The following is a 6,101-nucleotide window of genomic DNA, read 5'->3' as shown; positions in this document are numbered from 1 at the left end:
CGTTGTGATTATGTGAATAAAGGGAGTGATGTAGTGAAGGTAAAACATATTCAAAGAGTAATGAAAAAAAAACACATTGCTGTTTATCATCCTGCACTTTGGTAAAAAAATGTCATTCTCCCACAGGTCTATCATAATGTGATTGTTACAGCTGGCTTTAATTAAAGCTTTAAGTTAAGACACCTGTGGGGTTACCCTAAAGTTAAGACTTCCTATCTGCAGTTAAGTAAGGAATAATTGACGACGGGCCATTGAATAATTAAAAAATAATTATTTATTTTTCAGTAAACCGCACACCTAACTTGTCAAATGTCTTAAAAAAGGCACCAGAGCAATGTTTGTGGAAATTGTGGTATAAGAGGAATAATTGACCCCAGTCCTTTGAATTATAATAAAACAATGCAAACCCGCTTCACATTGTGCCGCATTACCACCTTGGGTGTGCATTGTTTTCTTATAATTCAAAGGACCAGAGTCAATTATTCCTCTTATACCACAGTTACCACAAACATTGCTCGGGTCCCTTTTTGTAAGACATTTGACAAGTTAGGTGTGCGGTTTATAGAAAAATAAATAATCAACATCTAAGGTGAATTTCTCAGCCAATCAGAACAAAGCATTCAACGGACCCGTGGTATAAGATAATACCCTTAGGAAATACAGAGGAGTCTAAGATGGTGGTGCTACCGGAAGGTATTTATTTTCGTTAATTAAGTTTTAAATATGGATATTTCTACATAAACACCGTGCAGATTACCCTCAGAAGACCTTTGTTTATCATCCTGGAGCCATTTGGATTTAATTTGTGAAGGATGGACGCACTTTTTTTGGACTTGAAGGTCGTGGACTATGGGTGGACCCCGTAACATTACATTTAATCAACTGAAAGATCTAAAACATTTTCTAAAATATCCGAAAATGTGTTTGTCTGAAAAACGATGGACATATGCAACTCGGACAGCTTGGGGGTGAGTAAATCATGGGTTTAATATAATTTTTGGCCAAACTATCCCTTTAAAATCCCCAATGATAAAGCTATTCGGTCTTATGTGAGACTTATTTATGTCTTACTGGAACTTAATTCACGCAGATTCATGAATAATGGAAGGTGTAAACATACTGACAGGTTGTGTGGACTCATTAGGTTTAAACAAGTGTTAATGAGGTCAGAGTTGTTGCCCCACACAACACTTCAAACTCACAAAAAACTGGACGGGGTATCATGAAAGGCAAATGTGCATGGACGAAGCAAGCAGGGACGGACTGGGGCTAAAAAACAGCCCTGGACTTTTTCCCAAATAGGCCCATCATCCGGCCATTCGCCCCTAGCCGTTCGCAACAGACACAAGGATGTCCTGATACTATGCCACAATACTGTCAGACTATCAGACAAGGTTATTTAATATTTTGTCAATTTCAGTTGATGTATAATAAGGCTGTAAAAATAATGAAAATTGCTAGGCCCTATTCATTTTGTCTTTAAAGCTTTCACAAACAACCCTCAGGTCTTTGCCAATTCCACAATACTAAACACAAATATGAAAAACTGCACTCTGATGGAAGACAGACAGAAAGTGCAAACTAGGATTTTTTTGTTAAACTAATATTTGGTCAATTATTTAGCCCCCTTTCTTGTACATTAGCACGTTTAGAATGGTTGCAATGCATGCCTGATATTTTCCCGTTAAGTCTTCATTGTAGCAGAAAATGAGAGCTCACCACAACCTCTCATATACAATAAAGTCAATGAAAGAAATGAAAACCAATGCAATACGATGAATGTCCACCCACAGACTGTTTTTAAATGGGGTTGTGTAAATATTTTTTGCTTTGGTGTGTGTGATTTTGGTTAGATGACAGTTGTAGGTTACAGTGTGACAAGAGCTTACAGTTTGACAAAAGCACAATGTTTTGTTTTATTGCGACTGCACACAAATATAAGCAAACACTTTGCAGTTTGAATGATGTCGGAGTATGTATTGTTTTCACGTTTCCATTGTTCAATCGTGCCCGCGCCTCTCTCTCTCTCCCACACGCCCACGCACTCACATCACGTCTCTCGAGTAGTTGCACATTACGTTCATTTTCACGCAAGTTTTATTTATTTTTATTTCATGTATATTATATTAAAATGTCCGTGTCCTTCTACTACTGGCACTTAGCTTCTTGCTTGATGTGAAGTTAACTCGGTCTGTCCCTCATCATGACCAGGCTGTGGATGCTCAAGCTCGCGAACATAGACGCTCGCGAATTCCGGGAATCCGTGGACCAATCACGGCTAGTAGGCCGACTCTTCTTCCTTGTTTTTTTTAAACGTAGCAACATATAAGTGATCGTATTATTGCCTCTGCTGTTGGCTGTTCATATTGCCTTATTAGACTTTTTTTGCAATCGGCCAGGCGACGGCCCTCCGTTGAACGGCCGTTCTGGACTTTTCCAGAACGCACAGATTGCCAATCCGTCCCTGTAAGCAAGATAAACTGAATATGGGCCACTGATTTAAAAATTTCTCTCTCAAGCTCTAAGTAAGAGCTAAACTAAGGTAAAACTCTCTAACAAGTCATTAAGTAATTTGCAGAAAATTACAAGAGATTATGAACAAAATGTATAACTGGCAATCTGTGTCAATTTATGTCATGAAAACTTTCATGTACCCCAAATCAAAAGACATATTGTGTCACTAAAAGAAAATTTTATTCACGCATTATTAAGATATGATTGTATTACACAAAATACAGTAAACAATCATTTCCAACTTAAATCTCTTTTCTTGGATTGTAACAAACACACGGATTGTAGGCAACAGTTTACTTCCTGTTGATGTGGACACGACGGTCATTATCATAATTCACCCGCTTCTGACTCACAGCCTGTAAATAGTGTATGTTTTTATATTTAAAGACTTTACTACTGACTAAACCATGATTCAAACACAAGTTTTGTGCAGTGCAGAGTAGCGCTTGTTGTTTGTCGTTTCTACGATCACAAATGCAGACATGGTTGTAATGTTTTAGCATTCTTACCTTATCGATCTGTTACGTCCTGCCAAGCCGCACTGGTTAAGTTGATCAATCAGCTTGATCATCTGCATTTTCTTCGGCTTGTATTGATAATGTAGTAAAGACAATATTACCTCCTGTCAGTATTGCATTGTGAGCTAATCTTCAAAACATGTTGAGGAGCTTGTTGCTATGTACATATTGCTATTAATACGTAAGGGATAATGCAGCAGGTTGCTATTGCAGAAATAAGCCCAAACAGTGTGATCAGGACCCAAAGCAAAGCGAAGGGTCTTTTATCACATTGAAGGGGCTTATTTCACGATAACAACCAGCTGCCTGTACATTATTCCTTTAATTACAGTACATGGTTATTTACCTCATAAGTAAGGTAAGGACCATGAAATATGGATATTTTATGTTCCTTTTTAACAAATGTAGACCTTCCGTGAGGAAATCACATTTATTTTTGGTTTAAAGTTAAGACTTTTAAATGTCATTGACATACTATTTGGTTTAACCTTTGGTAACCTTCAGCCAATAAATGACAAGAAGGATTTGGGGATGAGGTGTCACGTGGCACACAAAGAGCCAATGAGCTTTTGATATCACTAACATAAAGCAATGTGTAGTAAAGCTTATTGAGGCGTGATATTTGAATTCAAATTTATATTATAACGAACGCGCGATCTGACTTTACGGTTGCTGATGAGAACTCCGATCAAGATTGCTGGATAAAGGGCTGAATTTGGATCTGTTCCTCGCAATTGTATAAATGTTAAAGATGTGGATTCCAGCAAATGAATAAAAGTCACATCTTTTGTGAATTTATGTTGTATTTTGGTGTAATTATTGCTTAATAGTAATAATAACGTATTGAATAGAAAACTCGTTTTTGTGTGTCATGGCAAACAAACTAAATATAAAAAATAGTTAAATAAATACAGAAATGTTATTCATTTTAAAGTTTTAAAATGTTCAATATTGTGAAATTCTCTGAATATCATAATCATTTAATTAGGTAAATGGGTAAACTGTCTTAAATAAATAAGTCAGAAAATATGACTGAAAACATATCATTAATATGAGTAAGAAACGCCAATGCCCGCGATTTTAATATTTATGAATAGGAATAACTTACATACAAATTTGTAAAGTTGTAAATACATAAATAATTTACGTATTAGTCCTGTCAAAACGTCAATATTATATGTTTCAGTGTGTTTTAAATGTAAGTGTACGTATGGTACAACCACACTGAAACATAAAAACACACACATATATTCCCATGAGATCACGTTGGATTCGCTTAGAGCGCCTTTAATTTTTGTGTAATATCAAACTGTACCTGTCAAAATGATTCGCAGTTACAGTGTGTTATTAGTTTTGAGTGGTTAATATATGGGAATAACAAACCTGCAAATGTTACAACTGGCCAATCAAAATCAGGCACTCCAAATAGCCGTGTAATAATAATGAATAAATGTTGTCATTATTACTCAGTTAAATAAATAATTACACTTTAACAGTGACACTGTAAAATAAAATGTAACCCAAATGTAATCATGTTTGCAAATGTTTTCTATTTTTGCAAATGAACATTAGCAAACCTGGATTTCTATGATGCTTCAGATCATTTAGTCAATCATAATAAACCAAATATGTTTCTCAAAGCAAGTGTTTATACCTCTAGATATACAGGTATTGATACAGTTCAAAATACACCTTATTCAGTCCACCGCCAGGTTCATTACAAACTGAGGGTTGTAAGGGATGGAGCGTACACTGGGATGCTGCATTCAGCCATCAAAACACAGAAAATACATCATTTTACAAATGTCCACAGGACAAAGAACCTTTGGATAAGAAATGATGGATTTGATGAGAATGGACATACAGTATGACCTAATTTGAGATGAGTATAGCGCATTGTGTACATAAGATCTGTTTTGGATATTAGCCTGATGGCTAATCACTATTTCTCATGTTGTAAGCATGCTTACTTTTCTTAAAAACACCAATACAATATTTTATGTTCACATTGCGCTGCTCTTATATCTTAAAATTAGGTCACATGTCCCTTTTCATTTTAACAATCCATGATTACTGAGGTTCTTTGTCCTGTGAAAATGTGTAAAATTATGTATTTTCTGTGTGTTGATGGCTGTATGACCAGCATCCTGATACAAAACAATAGGTTTAAAGTAGTGATGCACCGATGTATCGGCCGCCGATATTTATCGGCCGATTTTTGATGAATTTGAAACCATCGGCATATCGGCAATAGCACGAGAAAGGCCGATACCGATTGTTTATTAATTAACTGCATAAAGAAATCCATTATATGTAAAAAATGAGTTAATGTTTTTAATAAAATAAATGCTGAATAGCAAAAACCACCTTTGAAGGTTGTCATGCTGTCTTATTATATTGGTTTTAGCTTAATTTGTGCCTCTCTTATTATGTTGGTCCGTTGAATGTTAATTAGATCAAATCCATGTTCAGTAAAAATAATTTGATGCAGAAATAAACTAGCAAATAGACCAACTGTATAGTATTGTATACAAGTGTTTAATATCGGTATCGGCATCGGCCAGAAGTTGTCTGTTTAAATCGGTATCGGCCCAAAGAAATCCTATCGGTGCATCCCTAGTTTAAAGCTATGGACGTTCATCCCTCACAGCCTCGTTTTAAAATCAACATGGCAGCCAACTGAATAAGGCGTTTAGTGATAGACAAAGGCTGTTTCTCAATTCCAAAAATGCAAAGAACGGACTTGTGAGAATTGAGATGTGTCCGATCTTCCAGTTGGTCACCTGACCTCCGCCATTGTTTTTGCCGCAGTGACTTCTGGGCCGTAAAGCAACTTCATCGCGCAAGTCTGCACTCGATGCATCCTCGATATCAAGAACTCATCCGGGTATTTTCATGCGTCCTCTGTACTTGCGTTCTTGAGAATTGGAATTGATCTTCGACGGTTAATGATGACGTAGAGCGAGAACACAAGGATGCAAGATCTCTGAAGAACGCATTTTGAGAAACAGCCTGAGCGTTAAATTTAAAATGATATAACAATGCCAAACGACCAGCAAATTCCCAGCA

Source organism: Paramisgurnus dabryanus, chromosome 20, assembly GCF_030506205.2.
Source record: "Paramisgurnus dabryanus chromosome 20, PD_genome_1.1, whole genome shotgun sequence".
Taxonomy (NCBI): Eukaryota; Metazoa; Chordata; class Actinopteri; order Cypriniformes; family Cobitidae; genus Paramisgurnus; species Paramisgurnus dabryanus.
The sequence above is the reverse complement of the archived record's forward strand: the minus strand, read 5'-3'. Positions refer to the sequence as shown.